This window comes from Hylobates moloch, unplaced genomic scaffold (genome assembly GCF_009828535.3).
Source record: "Hylobates moloch isolate HMO894 unplaced genomic scaffold, HMol_V3 SCAFFOLD_1, whole genome shotgun sequence".
Taxonomy (NCBI): Eukaryota; Metazoa; Chordata; class Mammalia; order Primates; family Hylobatidae; genus Hylobates; species Hylobates moloch.
Window position 1 is genome coordinate 190,632,388 of NW_026652276.1, and position 21,119 is coordinate 190,653,506.

General features: G+C 36.4%; 1 long non-coding RNA gene across 1 annotated transcript; it reads left to right on the forward strand.

Moving 5' to 3' along the window:
- Window positions 1-823: 823 nt before the first annotated feature.
- LOC131382896 (uncharacterized) lies at window positions 824-20,738 on the forward strand. The gene is made up of 3 exons (XR_009212532.1): window positions 824-890; window positions 18,948-19,007; window positions 20,690-20,738. It is a non-coding gene; the product is annotated as an uncharacterized LOC131382896 (long non-coding RNA).
- Window positions 20,739-21,119: the final 381 nt, after the last annotated feature.

Here is a 21,119-nt window from a genome sequence, read left to right on the forward strand (position 1 = left end):
TAAGATTCATGAAATGTATTAAAGGAATTTTACATGTGAAATCTAAGCTTTTTCAAAAACAACTGCAAGTTCTAGTTAAAAATTAAAAATAGAATAAAAATACTTGTCTACATTTCTTCCCCAAACCACATTAAAGATACAGTGTTTTTTTGTTTTTGACTTGTTTTTAAATAAAAATACATATAAACTTCTTCCAGTTTCTTCCCTTCCTCAAGATGGCAGCAGCCAAGAACAAGATACTAGGGTCATTGCAAGAAAGTTCTGGATTCAGCGAAAGTAGCATGTGAATCTGCCAGTTTTCAGATGATCCAAGATAAGGTCTGAGGGGTTGAATTTCACTAAGAGAGGGCTGTGACAATGTTATCATAGTTCAATATTTACCCAAAATCAAAATTTGGAGGAGAGGGCTTCTACCAATCTAAAGTAGCTAATGGTGCCAGCATTGCAAGTAAGCGTCAACATAAAATGAGTCATTCCCAGCAAGCATCTGGATGATTTCCAAGTGTCTTGTAATGCTTTACAGAACACTGTCTAGTAGTAAAATGCCAGCATTATCATATGGCATAATTCGAGCTGCTCAAAACCAAAAAATGCTCAGCTGAAATGAACGCTGATGGTTTATAACCATCATGTTCGATCCAAATCTCATTAATATGGTATCTCAGAGATAACAGATAGGAAGATTACAAAGAGAAATATACAAATAGAAGAAGGTTGTAGGTGAAAGGCTGATTTCATTGAAATCTGCTATGGAAAATGGTCAAGTCGATAATAACTTCGTTTATAAATATTATTTATTTACCTTTGTAGGTGGGTCAGTATAATCTTGGAAGAGAATTGAGACATTGATCAAGAGAAAAAGACTCCGAGAGGCTGACTTTACAAAACAGGTATCTGTTTTTCACTCATGTTGTTAGAATAGGCCTCCAATGAAACCTTTTATTCTTATCTACAAAATTACTCAAACAAGTGGGACACTTGGAACCGGTTATTTAATTCTGACAGCTCTAAGAGTAAGTGTATGATCAACATCAGAAATATGAAACATTGCAGTATCAAAAATAGAAGACAATAGGTATAAATGAGTGAAGGAAGGTAGAAATACACTGAAAGAATGTGTAGTTGAATTTATGCTGCTGATCTGTTACTTCTTAGCAGTGAAACTCAGATAAACATTATTGCTCTTTAAAAGAAGTAGTAATCTGGACCAACACTGCATTACAGAAAGAAGAGTGGTGGCATTGGGTTTTTTTTTTTTTAAATAGAAGAATATCTTCAGATGGGGCAGCAGTAGCAGCTTGGTTTTTAATTTCTCCAAATCTGTATAACTGATCAAGCAACTAGACAGCAAAATTCAAAACTCATGGACAGGGGTTCTGCTTCTTGTAGTGTTCAAGTGACTTGTATTAGACCAATCTTCTTGCAAATAACACTTACGTATCTCTAAACAATATAAAAATAACCACCTGAATTTCCTAAAAGCAACGAAAAGAATACAGAAACTGGGCCAGGTGCGGAGGCTTACGCCTGTAATCCCAGCACTTTGGAAGGCTGACGCAGGTGGATCACGAGGTCAGGAGATTGAGACCATCCTGGCTAACACGGTGAAACCCCATTTCTACTAAAAAAAAAAAAAAAAAATACAAAAAAAAAATTGGCCAGGCGTGGTGGCAGGCACCTGTAGTCCCAGCTACTCGGGAGGCTGAGGCAGGAGAATGGCATGAACCAAGGAGGCAGAGCTTGCAGTGAGCCGAGATCACGCCACTGCACTCCAGCCTGGGCGACAGAGTGAGACTCCGCCTCCCCAAAAAATAAAAAGAAAAAGAAAAAAACAGAAACTGGAGAGGAGTCAACACATTGAAGAGGATGGCACATGGAATTCCTCAAGGACAGGTACTATGATGTATCATTCTATCCTCAGTGCCCAATTTAGTAATTGAGCCATAGTAGGTACTCAAAGGTGTATTTGGAAGGAATAGTTAAGAGAGAATCGTCATCATGTAAATGGAAGCAACATGGAAAAGTAGAAAAAGCATAAACTTTTGGGTCAGACATATCTGGAGTTACCAATTCAGCTTCTACCACTTAATAGATGGGTCATTATCTAGGCTTTTTGACCCTCAATTTAGTCATCACCAAACATTGTATGTTTCATATTGCACCTTACAGAGCACTTTCACACGTATTATTTTGTTTGATCCTCTCAACAATTTCATAATGCAGATCATATAATTCTCATTTTACAGCTAAGATGTTGGACTCTGAGAATTGACTTGCCTAAAGTTACATGACAAGTAAGTGGCCAGACTAGTATTCAAGCTCACATTTTCAAATTCCAAATTCTATTGTCATTTACACTACTGCACAGAAAAATGGAAGCATTATTAAACATATCATAATTAAACTGCTGAAAATGAAAGATAAATAAATAATATAGAAATCTTTGAAGGGGCAAATAATGGACACCTGTAATCCCAGCTGCTTGAGAGGCTGAGGCAGGAGAATTGCTTGAACCAGGGAGGTGGAGGTTGCAGTGAGTCGAGATTGCACCACTGCACTCCAGCCTGGGTGATGGAGCAAGACTCTGTCTCAAAAAATAAAATAAAATAAAATAAAAAAATAAAAAAGAAAGAAAAAAGAAAACCAGCAATTGAATTGTCATGACTTTCTTATCAGAAAATATGGAGGCTAGACCAGTAGAATAACATCTACAAAGTGCTTAAGAAAAAAGGGGATCAATGAGAGTTCTATATTCATAGAAAATATTCCATAAGAATGAAGGCACCATACATGAACACTTTTTGTTTTGTTTTGCTTTACTAGAATAAAAAATTGAAAGTATTTGTTGACGATAGATCTGCTCTGTAAAATAAGCAAAACCAAAGTCTTCAGTTTGAAGCAAAAGATACCAGAGAATAATTTGAATCTTAAGGAATGAAGAACATTAGAAATGGTAACTAAGAACATAGCTAAAAACCAAAAACATATAAAATAATATGGTTTCTTAAATTCTATAAAATTTGTATGTTGAAGCAAGTATTATAACATCAGAATTTTCATGCATGTAAATGTAATATGACTACAGTATAATATGACGGTAGGTAGATATATGTATGGTTGTAAGATTTCTACATTTAAAATGAAGCAGTGCAATATTAACTCCCAGTAGGTTGTAATAAGTTGGGTATGTTTATTTCAATCCCTTTAGAAACTCCTAAAAATCATAGAAAAGAATAAAGCAAAGGAGCCTATAAATAAATTGAAATGGAAAACTAGAAATCATTTAAATGATCCAAGGAAGAAAACACAGGGAGGTAAAAAATCATCAGGGAAAAAAAAGTAAAGGAATAATAAAATAGTAGACCTAAATCAAAGCATACTAACAGTTTCATTAAATATTAACTTATAATATTAAAATTAAATGATAGGGATTGAAAAATTAAATAAAAAGGCAAGATCCAACTGTATGATGCTTACTAGAGTCACACTTTTAAATATCATTGTAAAGATAGATTGAAACTAAATAGGGAGAAACAAATACACTGTGCAAATAATAATTATAAGAAGTGGCTGGTGGCGCAGGCCAAGATGGCCAATTAGAAGCAGCTGCAATCAGCTGCTCTTTTGGAGAAGAACAAAAATGGCAAGTAAATTCTATACCTTCAACTGAGGTACCCAGGTTCTCACATTGAGACTGACTAGGCGTTCAGTGCAACCCACAAAGAGTGAGGAAAAGCAAGATGGGGCAACAGCCCACCAATGAGCGGCAGGCATGGAGCTAGGGGAGCTCACACACCCAGCCAAAGGAGGTGCTTCCATTGATGATACATCCAGGTCTTGGAGGGACCCAGGCGATTAGGGTCTGGAGTGGACCCCAAGCAAGCCACAGCAGCCCCATAGAAGAGAGGGCTGACTGATATAAGAAAAACAAACAGAAAGCAACACCTCCTCCACCAATAAAAAAGACCCCACAAAAAACCCATTCAAAGATCAGCAACCTCAAAGATCAAAGGTAAATAAGCCCACAAAGATGAGAAAGAATCAACACAAATAAACGCTAAAAACTCAAAAAGCCAGAGTGCCTCTTCTCCTCTAAATAATTGCAACACCTTTCCAGCAAGGGCACAGAACTAGGCTGAGATGGGTGAATGGACAGAAGTAGGCTTCAGAAGGTGGATAATCACTAACTTCACTGAGCTAAAGGAGCATGTTGTAACCCAATGCAAAGAAGCAAAGAATCATGATAGAACATTACAGAAGCTGATAACCAGAATAGCCAGTGTAGAGAGGAACATAACTGACCTGATATAGCTGAAAAGCACAACACAAGACTTCACAATGCAATCACAAATACAGATAATGGAATAGAACAAGTGGAGGAAAGAATCTAAAAGCTGAAGACTACCTTTTTGAAATAAGACAGGCAGACAAGAATAGAGAAAAAAGAATGAAAAGAAACGAATAAAACTGCTGAGAAATATGGGTGTATTCCATCGTGCACACAATGGAATATATTTAAGAAACAAAAATGAGCAAAATCTTCTCATTTGCAGCAAGTTGGCTGGAATGCTTTTTCTGCATCTATTGGGTTTTGTGTTTCATTCTCTTGATATGATTTGCGTATGCTGAACCATCCTTACAGCCTGGGATAAATCACATTGATAATGATGTACTACCTTTTTAATGTGCTTTTGAACTCGGTTTGCTAATATTTTGTTGAGAATTTGTGTGTCTGTGTTCATGAGAGATATTGGCTTGTAGTTTTCTTTATTTGTTGTGTCCTTGTCTGGTTGATAACAGGGTATTACTGGCCTTATGTAATTAGTTAGTAAATATTTCCTCTTCATTTTTTTTGGATAGTTTGAGATGAAATTATGTTAGGTTTTCTTTATAAGTGTGGTAGAATTTGGCAGTGAAGCCATCTGGTCCTGGGCTTTTCTTTGTTGGGATGCTTTGTATTACTGATTCAATCTTGTTACTCGTTATTGGCCTCTTTAGGTTTTCTATTTCTTCCTGATTCAGTCTTAATAGATGATATGAGTACAGGAATTTATTCATAAGTTTTCCAATTTATTAACATATAGTTGCTCATAACAGTCTCTGATGATCCTTTGTATTTCTGTTGTATCAGTTGTTATGTCTCTTTTCATTTCTGATTTTGTTGACTTGGGTCTTCTCTCTTTTTTTTCTTGCTTAGTTAAGCTAGTATTAATTTCGTTTATCTTTTCAAAAAACCAAATCTTTGATTCACTGATTCTTTGTATTTTTTTAGTCTCTATTTGTTTAGTTCTGCTCTGATCTTTATTACTTCTTTTCTTCTACTAATTTTGGCTTTAATTAGTTCTTGCTTTTCTAATTCCTTAAGGTGAATTTTTAAATTGTTTATCTGAAATCTTTCTGCTTTTCTGATACAGGCATTTATTGCTATAAACTTCCATGTTAGCACTGCTTTTTTGTATCCCACAGGTTTTGATATGCTGTGTTTATATTTTATTTGTTTTACATTTTTATGTCCTCCGTATTTTTTTCTTGACCCAATGGTCATTCAGGAGCATATTGTTTAGTTATATGTATGTTTATTGTTTCCAAAGTTCCTCTTCTTGTTGATTTCTGGTTTTATTCCATTGTAGTCTACAAAGGTACTTGGTATGGTTTTGATAGTTTAAAATTGGTTGAGATTGGTTTTGTGGCCTAACATATTGTGTATCCTGGAGAATGTCCCATGTGCTGATGAGAAGAATGTGTATTCTCCATCTGTTGAATAAAATGTTCTTAGATGTCTATTAGGTTCATTTGATCTAAAGTGCAGTTTAAATCTATTGTTTCTTTGTTCATTCTCTGTCTAGACGATCTGTTTAATGCCAAGACTGGGGTGTTAACATTACCAGCTATCATTGTATTGGACTCTGTCTCTCCCTTTAGATCTAATATTACTCACTATATATCTCAGGGTGCTCCACTGTGGAGTGCATATATATTTACAATTGTTATATTACATTGTTGAATTGATCCATTTATCATTATATAATGACCTTATTTGTTTCTTTTTACTATTTTTGACTTAAAGCCTCTTTTATCTGACATAAGTATAGCTAGTCCTGCTCACTTTTGATATGTATATGCATGGAATATCTTCTTCCATTCCTTTACTTTCAGCCTGTGGTGTCTTTACAGGTGAGATAAGTTTCTTGTATGCAGACTATAGTTGGGACTTGATTTGATTTTTTTTTACATTCAAGGTTTTTATTGATATGTGAAGACTTATTCGTGTCATTTTGTTGTTTTCTTTTAGTTTTGCATATCTTTTGTTCTCTCTCTCTTGTTGTTTATCATCACACTTTGGTAATTTTCTGAAGTGGTAACATTTGTGTCTTTTCTCTTCCTCATTTGTGTGTTTGCTTTATCAGTGGGTTTTATACTTTAGTGTGTTTTCGTGTTGATAGATATTGTCCTTTTGCTTCCATGCGTAGGACTCCCTGAAGCATCTTTGTGGGATCAGTCTAGTGGTGATAAATTCTCTGTTTCTGCTTGTCTGCAAAATGCTTTACTTCTTTTTCATTTATGAAGAATAACTATACTGGGTATAATATCCTTGTTTGGCATTTTTTGTGTGTGTTTCTTTTTCTTTCAGTACTTGGGATATAGCATTTTATTCTTTCCTGGCCTGTAAGATTTGTGATGAGAACCACAGTTAGTCTGATGGGGGTTCCCCTATATGTGACTAGATGCTTATCTCTTGTTCTTCTGGAATTCTCTCTGTCTTTTGCACTTGACAGTTTGACTATAATGTCACATTATTCATCGTTACATTGTAGGAAAACCACATTTTTTTATATGCTCAGACTAAAAGAACTATAGTGGTAATTTTTCAATACCAGTATTTTGCTGAGATGAAAATCATATTCTTTATTTTTCTTTTCATGTTCAGTTGGTTTTACACCTGTATTTCTTTTCTTAAACTATGCAGAAAAATAATTGACTCCACGTGTGTATAGAGGTACAAAAATAAAGTATTTGGGAGAGGAAGAGCCATTGTTAGTTCAAACGACATTTGATTTTAGAAGATTTTTAAACTATGTTTTATTGTAACTTGTTGAGATGATGATTTTACATTCAGGAAAAAAGTTGAGATCACTTCAGGAGTATTATATATTAAAATTGATTTTTTGAATTTCTCCTGTTTATGTATTTATTGCCAGCAGTTAGAACATAGTTTAGTATTCCATACTTAGATATCTTCTTTGGCTTTAATTGTTTTATATTTTTTTTTTGCAGACTTCCTTATCTCTAACCTGTCTCTGACCTAGCGAAACCACATTAAATCTTATTGTCAGTTTTAGGTCAATCTACACCTTTTTATAGAGGTGTGCCTACCATTAAGTAAAGTGGATACATGAAATATTTCATTTAACCAAAAGTTTATTTTGCAAGTGGTTATTCTGTTTACAGAATTACATTACATTTTACAAATGAATTTGTACTACTTCTATTGGGCTTAAGATATTATTTTATTGCAAAGCATTTTTTCATACTTTCTTGGGAAATTATTCACTGTGGAAATTCAGCAGGTCATTTATCTAAAAGTAGATCTTCACTCATTCATTCCACACATAATTATATTGATGAAGCTTCAAGCATGTAATTCTGAAAAGTTGATAGGTGTTCTGATACTGACATTTCACTAAAGACAGTTAAAATTTGATCCAAAATTCTTTTTGACCATATTAAAATGGCATATACCATTATATAAAATGACATAGCAAAGGTGTTCTAAAAATTATTCTTGACATTTTTCCCCATCAGAACAGTAAAAAGAAAGCCAATTCATCTCTCTGGGGCTGTTTATACACTCATTATCTTCATACATTAATATATCTATTTTCTTCTTTCTTGTTAGTCTTTCTAGTATAATATGTAGTTATTGGCAATCAATTATCTGTTTAGTTTGTACCAATTATTTATTATGCATTAATCTAGGTAGTGGATTTCCAAAGATAAACCTGGATTCAAGGCACAATATAGTTAGGAAGATGTTAAAGTGAAAGGTAATCACAATATAGTGTGATAAAAGCAACAATTGCAGTATTACCAGAGATATATGGGAGTCAAAAGAGGCCTAGATCTGTTTTAGAAAACTTTATAGAGAAGATACTAAACTGTACTTGATATATAAACGACAGATTGTTGCTCCTCTTTTTTGTTTGTCTGGTTGGTTTTGGTTAATTTCCTTGTCACTGTTTCCGAAAGTAATTCAAAGATCACACGATCCAAATTAAGGAGAGCATTATTAACAATGTAGTTAATACAACTTTTGTTCACTAACTATGGTATTGTATGCAGAATCTCTTTCAAACTTCTTAGGTTCTTCTTTTAGCTTGATAAATTTTACCATAGAAACAAGGCAAACATAATTTCCTCTTATATCATGATGACTATTATCTTCATAACCATGTTGTTTACTAACATCATCTCCAAATTGTGTAGTTTGATGTATTATATATCCAACAAAGTCTAGTTTACTTAGAGATAAATCAGATCCAATGAGGCAAGGATCTCAGGACTAGTGAATATTTTTTAGGTCAAAGTGGTTAAACCCCCTATCAAATCCTGTCTGCAATCTCTTACCATGTGGTCAATCTAACCTGTGTCATTTCTCTGCCATCTACCTGGAATATATTTGGACCATCACCTACTGTCTGATACTTGCTCATATTTCACATCCAGCCCAAGTGACTCCTCCAAGCCATCCATAAATAATTCCAGTCCTGCAAAGGTTACTTTTTGTTCTGTTGTGCCCTCACCAGACATACCTTTCGCTAGTAAGTCTAACACTTAAATATCATTGATATTTCACACTGATAATAATTTTATTCACACAGATTAAAGAGAGCACAAATCTTTTCAGGTTGAAAATTATTAGAACTCGTATTTTGTAAACAAAATAGAATCATAGCGATATAGAGGAGTTAAAATTTTAGAGTTTGTATGTGTAAGAAAAAAATGCAGATTTTTTTCAGGTTTTTTTTTGCAGAAATAAACATGCAAATTCTGTTCTTAAGTGAAAAATAAGACTATAAAGATATTTTTAATTTTTCCCTTTGAGATTACAGTGCAGAATTTTGCTTCCAAATCAAATAAAAATAATTAAGTATTTAAAATATCTTGCACATTCAATATTAATGTAAAAAAATGGTGGATAGGAGGCAGGAGTAACTTACAGCTCCCACTTTGACAGACAGAGCAGTGTGTGAGACTGACATCGTGAACTTTTGTTCCAAGCCCTACTGCATTAACATACCAGGAAAGCCAAGAGGAGCCACAGATCATTTGAAGGAGGTGGATTGCTGCTGCAGGCTCCCTGGGACAGCTGAGGAGCTGAGTCAGCTTGCTTTCTAAGCTGGGAGGCTTGTAACCTGGGGCAAGTTCTCAGCCCTGCTTACTGGCTATCTGGAAATAAACTTGGTACTCTTAAGGGGGCACTGTGGAAGTGAGACCAGCCTTTTGGGCTGTGGGCTATGTGGGAGCTGGGTGAGGCCTTTGGCTGCCAACTTTCTCCCACTTCCCTGGTGACCTGTGTGACACAGCAGATGCAGCCATAATCCCAATGGGAACATAACTCCATTGGCCTGGGAACCACACTCCCCACCCCCACAGCAGCCACAGCAAGCCCTGCCCAAGGACAGTCTAAGCACAGATGCCCCTAACCCTGCCCCAACCTGATGGTCTTTCTCTACCTGCCCTGGTAGCTGAAGACAAAGAACATAATTTTTTGGGAGCTCTATGGCCCCACCCACTGCCTGACCCTTGGGCAAGCTTGTATCCTCTCTACTGCAGCTGATGCACTCTTGAAAGCACCACCTTATGGATGGAGGCCAACCAACACAAAATCCAGTGAATGTAATAAAAATATGACAAAGGACCCTCACAGAGTCCACTTCACTTTCCTGCTGCCTCCATTGGTGTCCATGGCTGAGAGACCTGAAAATGGATATCACAGGACTCTTTGTAGACACTCCCCATTACCAGTCTGGAGCCCGGTAGCTCTGCTGGGTGGCTAGATCCAGAAGAGAAATAACAATCACTGCAGTTTGGCTCTAGGGAAGTCCAACCCTAGGGGAAGGGGCAGAGCACCAAATCAAGGGTGCGCCCTGTGTGACAAAAGAATATGAACAGCAGCCCTTGAGTCCCAGATCTTCCCTCTGACAGTCTACTCAAATGAGAAGGAACCAGGAAAACAGTTCTGGTAGTAAGACAAAACAAGGTTCTTTAATACTGACAAAAGATCACACTAGCTCACAAGCAATGGATCCAAACCAAGACAAAAATCTCTGAATTGCCAGAAAAAGAATCCAGAAGTTCAATTATTTATTTATTTATTTATTTATTTATTTATTTATTTATTTATCTATCTTATTTTTTTGAGACAGAGTCTTGCTCTGTCACCCAGACTGGAGTGCAGTGGCACGATCTCGGCTCACTTCAACCTCCATCTCCCAGGTTCAAGTGATTCTCCTGCCTCAGCCTCCTGAGTAGGTGGGACTACTGGTGTGCACCACCACGTCTGGCTAATTTTTTTGTATTATTCGTAGAGATGCGATTTCACCATGTTAACCAGGATGGTCTCGATCTCCTGACCTCATGATCCGCCCGCCTTGGCTTCTCAAGGTGCTGGGATTACAGGCGTGAGCCACCCCGTCGGGCCCAGAAGTTCGATTATTAAGCTAATGAAGGAAGCACCAGAGAAAGGTGAAGGTCCAACTTTAAAAAATAAAAAAAATGGGACAGGCGTGGTGGCTCACGCCTGTAATCCCAGAACTTTGGGAGGCCGAGGCGGGCGGATCACCAGGTCAGGAGATCGAGACCATCCTGGCTAACATGGTGAAACCCCGTCTCTACTAAAAATACAAAACATTAGCCAGGCATGGTGGCGGGCACCTGTAGTCACAGCTACTCAGGAGGCTGAGGCAGGAGAATGGTGTGGACCTGGGAGGCAGAGCTTGCAGTGAGCCGAGATTGCGCCACTGCACTCCAACCTGGGTGACAGAGCGAGACTCCATCTCAAAAAAAAAAAAAAAAGGTACAGGATAAAAATGGAAAATCTGTAATGAAATAGAATAAATAAAAAATAGTCACAACTTCTGGAAATAAAGGACACACTTAGAGAAATGCAAAATGTACTGGAAAATCTTAACAATAGATCAAACAAGCAGAAGAAAGAACTTAAGAGCTTGAAAACAATGCTTTTGAATTAACCCAATCCAAAAAACAAAAAAAGTAATAATTTTTAAAAATGAAGAAAGACTTCAATAAATTTGGCCATATGTTAAATGACCAAATCTAAGAATAATTTGTGTTCCCAAGGGAGAAGAGAAATCTAAAAGTTTGGAAAACATATTTTAGGGAATAATTAAGGAAAATTTCCCTGGCCTTGCTAGAGATCTAGACATCCAAACACAAGAAGCTCAAAGATCACCTGAGGAATTTATTTTAAAAAGATCATTGCCTCAGCACATAGTTATCAGGTTATCTAAAGTCAAGAAAAAGAAAAGAATATTAAGAGCTGTGAGGCAAAAGAATCAGGTAACCTATAAAGGAAAACCTATTAGATTAACAGATTTATCAGCAGAAACCCTACAGGCTTGAAGGGATTGTGGTCTTATCTTTAGCCTTGTTAAACAAAACAACTATCAGCCAAGAATTTTGTATCCAGTGAAACTAAGCTTCATAAATGAAGGAAAGATAAAATATTTTTCAAACAAACAAATGCTGAGAGAATTCACCACTATCAAGTCAGCACTACAAGGAGCTCTAAATCTTGAAACAAATCCTTGAAATATACAAAAATAGAATCTCCTTAAAGCACAAATCTTACAGGACCTATAACAATGGCACAATGGAAAAAAAAATAAAACTAAGGTGTTCAGGCAACAAATAGCATGATAAATAGAATAGAACCTTGTATCTCAATACTAACATTGAACGTAAATGGCCTCAATACTCCACTTAAAAGATACAGAATGGCAGAATGGGTAAGAAATCACCAACCAAGTATCTGCTGTCTTCAAGAACTCATCCAACACATAAGTACTCGCATAAACTTAAGGTATAGGGGTGGAAAAATATATTCCATGTAAATAGACACCAAAGGCAAGCAGAAGTGGCTATTCTTACATCAGACAAAGCAAATTTTAAAGCAACAGCAGTTAAAAAGACACAGAGGGACATTATATAATGATAAAAAGACTAGTCTAACAGGAAAATATCACAATCCTAAATATATATGCACCTAACACTAGAGCTCCCAAATTTGTAAAATAGTTACTACTAGATCTAAGAAATGAGATAGATAGAAACACAATAATAGTGGAGGACTTTAATACTCCACTGACTGCACTAGACAGGCCATCAAAACAAAAAGTCAACAAAGAAACAATGGATTTAAACTACATTCTGGAATAAATAGACCTAACAGATATCTATAGAACATTCTACCCAACAACTGCTAAATATATATTCTATTCATCAGCATATGGAACATTCTCCAAGATAAACCATATGATAGGTCACAAAACAAGTCTTAACAAATTTAAGAAAGTTGAAATTATGTCAAGTACTCTCACAGACCACAGTGAGATAAAATTGGAAATCAACTCCAAAAGAAACCCTCAAAACCATGCAAACACACGGACTTTAAATAACCTGCTTCTGAATGATCCTTGGGTCAACAATGAAATCAAGATGTAAATTTAAAAAATTATTTCAACTGAACAATAATAGTGATACAACCTATCAAAACCCCTAGAATACAGCAAAAGAAGAGCTAGGAGGAAAGTTCATAGCATTAAATAATTACCTCTAAAAGTTTGAAAGAGCACAAACAGATAATCTAAGGTCATACCCCAAGGAACTAGAGAAGCAAGAACAAACCAAACTCAAACCCAGCAATAGAAAGGATGTAATCACAATCAGAGCAGAACATTGTGAAATTGAAACAAAAAACTACAAAAGATAAATGGAATAAAAAAATGGCTCTTTGAAAAGATAAATAGAATTGGTAGACCATTAGCGAGATTAACCAAGAAAAGAAGAGAGAAGATCCAAATAAGCTCAATTAGAAACACAACGGGAGATATTAGAACCGATACCACAGAAATAAAAAGAACACTCAAGGATACTATTCAAGGATACTTTGAACAGCTTTACGCTCATAAACTAGAAAATCTAGAAGAGATGGATAAATTCCTGAAAAATATACAACCCTCCTAGATTAAATCAGGGAGAAATAGAAACTGAACAGATCAATAATAACATTTCAGCAAGGCTGAAATGATAAATAAAATATTACCCACAAAAATGTGCAGGACAAGATGAATTCACCGCTGAATTCTATCAGATATTCAGAGAATTGGTTCCAATCCTGTTGACACTATTCCCAAAGATAGAGAAAGAGGGAATCCTTCCTAAATCATTCTATGAAGCCAGTACCACCCTAATAGTAAAACCAGGAAAGGACATAAGAACAACAAAAAACACTACCGACCAATATCCCTGATGAACATATTATATGATTAACATAATAGATGCGAAAATCCCCAACAAAATCTAGTTAACCCAATCTAACAGCATATCACAAAGATAATTCACCCTGATCAAGTGGGTTTCATACCAGGGATGCAAAGAAGATTTAACATACACAAGTCAATATATGTGATACACCATATAAACAGAATTTAAAACAAAAATCACATAATCATCTCAATAGATGCAGAAAAAACATTTAACAAAATACAGCACTCCTTTATGATTAAAACCCTCAGCAAAACTAGCATAGAAGGGACATTCCTTAAGGTAATAAAAGTCATCTATGATAAACCCACAGCCAACATTACACTAAACAGGGAAAAGTTGAAAGCATTCTCCCTGAGAACTGGAACAAGACAAGTATGCCACTTTCACCACTTCTATTCAACATAGTGCTGGAAGTCCTAGCCAGAGGAATCAGACGAGAGAAAACAATGAAGGGAATCCAAATCAGTAAAGAGGAAGTCAAATTGTCACTGTTTGCTGATGACATGATAATATACCTAGAAAGCCCTAATGACTCATCTAAAAAGCTCCTAGAACTGGTAAATAAATTCATCAAATTTCAGGATACCAAATTAATGTACACAAATCAGTAGCTCTGCTAAACACAAACAGCAACCAAGCTGAGAATCAAATCAAGAACACAACCCCTTTCACAGTAGCTGCAAAAAAATTTTTTTAAAAAAAAGCGTAGGAATATACCTAACCAAGGACATGAAAGACCTCTACAAGGAAAACTACAAAACACTATTGAAAGAAATCATAGATGACACACACATGCAAACATATTCCATGCTCATAGATGGGCAGAACCAATGTTGTGAAAATGACCATGCTGTCAAAAGCAATTATAAATTCAATGCAATTCCTATCAAAATACCACCATCATTCTTCAAAGAACAAGAAAAAACAATCGTAAAATTCATATGGAACCAAAAAAGAGCCTGCATAGCCAAAGCAAGACTAAACAAAAAGAACAAATCTAGAGGCATCATATTACTCGACTTCAAACTATAATATAAGGCCATGGTCATCAAAACAGCATGGCACTGGTATAAAAATAGGTATATAAATCAATGGTAGACAATCCAGAAATAAATCCAAATACTTACAGCCAACCGATCTTTGACAAAGCAAACAAAAACATAAAGTGGAGAAAAGACACCCTATTCAACAAATGGTGCTGGGATAATTGGCAACCTACCTGTAGAAGAATGAAACTGGATCCTCATTTCTCAACTTATACAAAAACCAACTCAAGATGGATCAAAGACCTAAGTCTAAGACTTTAAATTATAAAAATTCTAGAAGATAACTTTGGGAAAAACCCTTCTAGACATTAGCTTAGACAAACATTTGATGACCAAGAACTGAAAAGCAAATGCAACAAAAACAGAGATAAATAGGTGGAACTTAATTAAACTAAAAAGTTTCTGCACAGCAAAAGAAATAATCAGCAGAGTTAACAGACAACGCAAAGAGTGGGAGAAAATCTTCACAATCTATAGTAAGACTAAAGACTAATATCTAGAATCTATAAGTAACTCAAACAAAGCAGCAAGAAAAAAACAAACAATCACATCAAAAAGTGGGCTAAGGACATGAATAGACAATTCTCAAAAAGAGATACATATACCTAATGCTAAATGACGAGTTAATGGGTGCAGGAAAACAACATGGCACATGGATACATATGTAACAAACCTGCACATTGTGCACATGTACCCTAAAACCTAAAGTATAATAATAATAATAATAATAATAGAGATACATAAATGATGAACAAATATATAAAAAATGCTCAACATCACTAATGATCAGGGAAATGCAAATGAAAAACACAATGCAGCACCACCTTACTCCTGCAAGAATTGTCATAATCAAAAAATAAAAAATAATTCTTGTTGGAATGAAAATGGTGAAAAGGGAATATTTCTACACTGTTGGTACGAATGTAAACTAGTACAGCCACTATGGAAAACAGTATATAATGGAATACTACTCAGCTGTAAAAAGGAACAAAATAATGGTATTAGTAGAAACCTGGATGGAATTGGAGACCATTATTCTAAGTGAAGCGATTCAGGAATGGAAAACCAAATATTGTATGTTCTCACTTACAAGTGGCAGCTAAGATAGATATGAGGATGCGAAGGCATAAAAATGATACAATGGACTTTCAGGGCTCAGGGGAAAGGGTGGGAGGGAAGTGAGGGATAAAAGACTACATATTGGGTAAAGGGTATATTGCTCAGGTGATGGGTGCACCAAAATCTACGAAATCATCACTAAAGAACTTATTCATGTAAAAATAAATAAATAAATAACTACAGAAAAAATAATGTATATATTTTATAGCACACAGTGTACAATTCCAAGACAAATAATGGTTTTTAGTGAAGGTTTTTCACTTACATAATGCTGATGAAATTTGACTTCAGGATACCTTTTGGGTACCATTTGTCTAACCAGTAAAATAAGAAACATAATTATGAAAATTGTATGGCTGTTCTTACTGATGGCTGTTTTCTCAAGACAACAATCCAACATAGAGTCTCCTACAGATATACATGAATTCCATAGACAACTGACAATTGCTTTAAAAAAATTATTTCCTCTTGGCTTCTTAGGTAATTAATGGTTAAGTAAAATCAATAGTTGTTTCCCCATAGTATATCATTACGATTACAAGAAAATAACTCTTTTCTTTATATTTATTAAATTGTTCTTTCAATTTGATGTAGTGGTTAAAAGACTCTAAGCAACCTGAAGAACATAATTATAAAATAACATTTTCAAAAAAATCTTACAATCTGTGATGCCATTAAAAAGTGAAACTTTCATTCACGGCTATAGATAAATGATACATTGCTGAGCCAGTATTAACATTTAAAATATCAGTTTTGTGTTCTAAAGATTTGTGACAGTCTGATGGCAGGAAATGATTGCAGTAAGATAACAGTTGACCTGTTGCTCTAAAACACCAAAAGCAATGGCAACAAAAGCCAAAATTGACAAATTGGATCTCATTAAACTAAAGAGCTTCTGCACAGCAAAAGAAACTATCATCAGAGTGAACGGGCAACCTACAGAATGGGAGAAAATTTTTGCAACCTACTCATCTGACAAAGGGCTAATATCCAGAATCTACAATGAACTCAAACAAATTTACAAGAAAAAAACAACCCCATCAAAAAGTGGGCAGAGGACATGAACAGACACTTCTCAAAAGAAGACATTTATGCAGCCAAAAAACACATGAAGAAATGCTCATCATCACTGGCCATCAGAGAAATGCAAATCAAAACCACAGTGAGATACCATTTCACACCAGTTAGAATGGCCATCATTAAAAAATCAGGAAACAATAGGTGCTGGAGAGGATGTGGAGAAATAGGAACACTTTTACACTGTTGGTGGGACTGTAAACTAGTTCAACCATTGTGGGAGTCAGTGTGGCGATTCCTCAGGGATCTCAAACTAGAAATACCATTTGACCCAGCCATCCCATTACTGGGTATATACCCAAAGGACTATAAATCATGCTGCTATAAAGACACATGCACACGTATGTTTATTGCAGCACTATTCACAATAGCAAAGAGTTGGAACCAACCCAAATGTCCAACAACGATAGACTGGATTAAGAAAATGTGGCACATATACACCATGGAATACTATGCAGCCATAAAAAAGGATGAGTTCATGTCCTTTGTAGGGACATGGATGAAACTGGAAAACATCATTCTCAGTAAACTATCGCAAGGACAAAAAACCAAACACCGCATGTTCTCACTCATAGGTGGGAATTGAACAATGAGAACTCATGGACACAGGAAGGGGAACATCACACTCCGAGGACTGTTGTGGGGTGGGGGGAGGGGGGAGGGACAGCATTAGGAGATACACCCAATGCTAAATGACGAGTTAATGGGTGCAGGAAATCAACATGGCACATGGATACATATGTAACAAACCTGCACATTGTGCACATGTACCCTAAAACCCTAAAGTATAATAATAAAAAAAAAAATGAAAAAAAAAAAAAAAAAACCAATAGATGTTGGCTTTTCCCAAAAAATCTGCCTCCTGGGAAATAGTTGAGGGTCTCTCAATTTGAGATTACAAAAAAGGAAAAGAAAGGGAAAAATGTTTAAGGCAAAAGAAAGTTCTCATAAGTGCCTTTATGTGAAGTTTTAGGTCGGCTTTAAGCTATCCCAGAAATCTTCACATTAATGACATTCAGATGTGTAAATTTTGCTCTTATGAGTGCACTTGCCATGCTCTCCTTTTTCCTGCTGTCTTCTATCCTTCATTATCTCTGAACCTCCACCCAGTACATGGGGGTCCTGGGGAGGCTCCCAGTTTTTTTTTTCTTTTGAGAGCAAGTGAAAACGTGAAATTCACAACCTTTATCTTAAAGAGAGTTATATAAGAAGAAAAGAAAGTTACGGAAACTTTACCAACACATTAAAAAGTAGTGGCTTAAAGTTGTCTGTCAGACTATTCTATTCGCTTCCAATGTCAAATTGGCAGGTAATCAGCCCCAAAGCCTGACTTTATTGACTATTTTTTGGGGGAAAGTACCTGATAATTTTGTTCGGTAGGGTTAATCCTCTGTGTGAGTACCACCTGCCTCCTGGCAGCCCCTCCCCAGATTAGGCAAAGTTGTAATGAATGTTCTTTCTTCTGTGAAATGTGATATACAAAATGGCATCTCTCTGGTTCAGAGGCCTAAAATAAATTTGAGAAGCAATTCTAAGGACTATCTGCATGACCTGGAACCTTGTCAAAAAACAAACAAACAAAAAAAACAAAAACAAAAATCCTGGAATTTTGCCTTGCACCTTTGAACTGGCCCAAACCTCAACAACCACAACATTCTGCAAAACAGCTAAATTTCACCAGCAGTGTGACTCTTGAACAGCAACAACCAATTAACTATAGAATAATGTACTAAGCCAGGCTCGTTCAATGTTAATTACTTGAAAACAACTTGTGTAATCACCGTCAGCTTTCTTTTACATTACTACTCCCCTCTCTGTCTTCAGAACACAATTTGGCTTCTAGCAGGATCTGTTCCTCAAGTTGCAATGCCTAGGACCCCAGTAAATGACTTGTCTTACTGCTTTGCAGTCTGGTCTTATACTTTTTCTTGGTGGACACTTCATCACCAGCAAGCGAGTGGTGGATGATTGTCAGTTTTGATCTACTGGACATTTTGATTGTCTTCCTTCAGCAACATCAGTTGTCTGGCTGAGATTGTGCAGCCATTCTTAGCACTCTGAGGTGACTTCTTTTGATAGATGGACAGTCAGAGGTTGAAGTAACTTGACAGCACCTGTGATTCTATTGCATGTCAGAATCAACCTACAGATTGGCACTAGCTGAAGATGCGCACGTGGAAGACATCACTCATTAGGGTGAGTATCCTCAGATCACTTGCTTTTTTGGTTCATTTGTTGTTTCATTTCACTCGGTGGCCATGAATGTTTCTAACTTTTGCACGCTGAGACTCAAGTGTAGGGAGGAGCCCCATCTTTAATGTCCTAGGCTTTTGCTACAACTGAGCATCGGTGAGACTATGGAAAATTCAGATACATATACAGGTGGTCAGAAGGAACACATAACCCATTTCATGCATTGTGTCCACCAGAGCATTTTACTTAGCAATATTCTTTTGTGAAAGTAAAAGACTCACTGAATAATAACCAAGCCAACCATGCTTGAAGTAAGAAGGATAAGGTGTATATTTTAATTGTCATGAATATAATAATTTTAACAAACTAACCAAATAGAATCTTCTGGTTCTAATTCTAGGCAAAGAAATGTGGCTTTGTTCAAAGTCACAGAGACACAACACAGAGGGCCCCGGCTAGCACACCTGTCCCTGTCACAGAGGTCTCTGCTACCACACCTGTGCTCTGCCTCAGATTGGTTCTCAGACTGTGGGAATGAATTCAACTACACAGGATTATTGAATCTTCCCACATATTGGCTTACTACAGCATAATATTTATATTTTGTTCTCTCCAACATCACCATCAGATCATCTAATTTTTATAAATCCATGACTAGAACATTTAAATTTTGTTACTTATGGCCATGTGAATCAATTTTTTTTTAACCGTACACTGTATTTATAAGTTAAAAAAATTATAAATTCAAGACACTGTGAAGTTTCTGTCTTTAACACGTGAAGGAAACGCAGGCTGGAAGTCACAAAGAGAGCAGGGTCCCCATTTCCTGTGGAGAGGTGTGCTTGCACCAGGTCAGAGCTAGACGAATGTGCTTCAGTAGGTTTTTTTAAGGTTGCAGTAGTGCACCCCGCTGGTCTCTGTTCAGATCTTCTCAAATGCGTTCTACCAGTTCTGCACTCTCCTTCTTCAGTGTCATTGTGCTTTTGGTTCATACAGTCCATACTGTAAGACTCCTCTTCATCACACAACCCTTGGACTACTAGAATTGTCTTCCCAGAAGCACAAAGGGCAAAAAGTGCTTGGGAGGTCACATCCCATCAACTCCTGACCTTCCCCCGCCAATAACAAACAGCTGAGAGCTTGTCTTGTCTTTGCACGGAACAAATCTGAGAAGTAACTTAGACTCCAGAGATTTTCTGTAGGATCAAGCTAGAGGATCAAGCTAAAGCTAAAGCTACTGTTCTCCAGACTTCATCGAGGATCACATCTTTGCTTGTCTTCTTCTCCTTCTCTGACTTGCTTTTCCCCACTCCTTTATATGTTTCTCTAGGAAGAGTTCTATAGTGAATCACTTGCACAAGATAATCTTTAATCTTGGTTTAGGATCTATTTTCAGATAACTTGACCTCAAACATGGGGCAAGCATGAAAACCAACTCTCACCTACACATTTATTTGGTCACCAGGCTTTCTGACCTTAGCGTCAGCAGTTTTCAGTTGTGAAATAGCAGCTGCTGAACACTTGGAAATATGGGGGAGCCATGGGAGGTTTGGTGGGTGTATTAATTATCTTTTGCTTGTAACAAATTACCCCAAACTTAACAGTTTAAACAATGCACATTCATAATCTTACAGTGTCTGTGTGTCAGGAATCACAGCACAATTTAACTAAGGCTTCTTCTTTAGGGTCTCCCATGAAACTATAAGTATCAGACTGGACTGCAGTCACACTGGGGTTTAACAAGGTAGGATCCACTTCCAAGCTTACTCAGTGGTCATTGGCAGGATTCAATCTTTTTGGTTGTTGGTATTATTTCCTTGCTAGCTGTTGGGCAGAGTTCACTCCCAGTTCTTTGCCACTCAAGTCTCTTCAATATTTTTCAGAAAAGTGTAAAAGACGAGAAGGCAAGAGAGTTCCATTAAAAGAGAGAGAGAGAGAGCTAGGAAGATGGGAGTCACAGCCTTTTGTAACCTAACCACGCAAGTGATATCTCATCACTTTTGCCATATTCTTTTGGTTAGAAGCAAGACAGCAGGTGCAGCCCACACTAAAAGGAAGGAAATTACACAACGGCATGAATACAAGGATGTGGGAATGTAGAACTCTCCCTCTGGA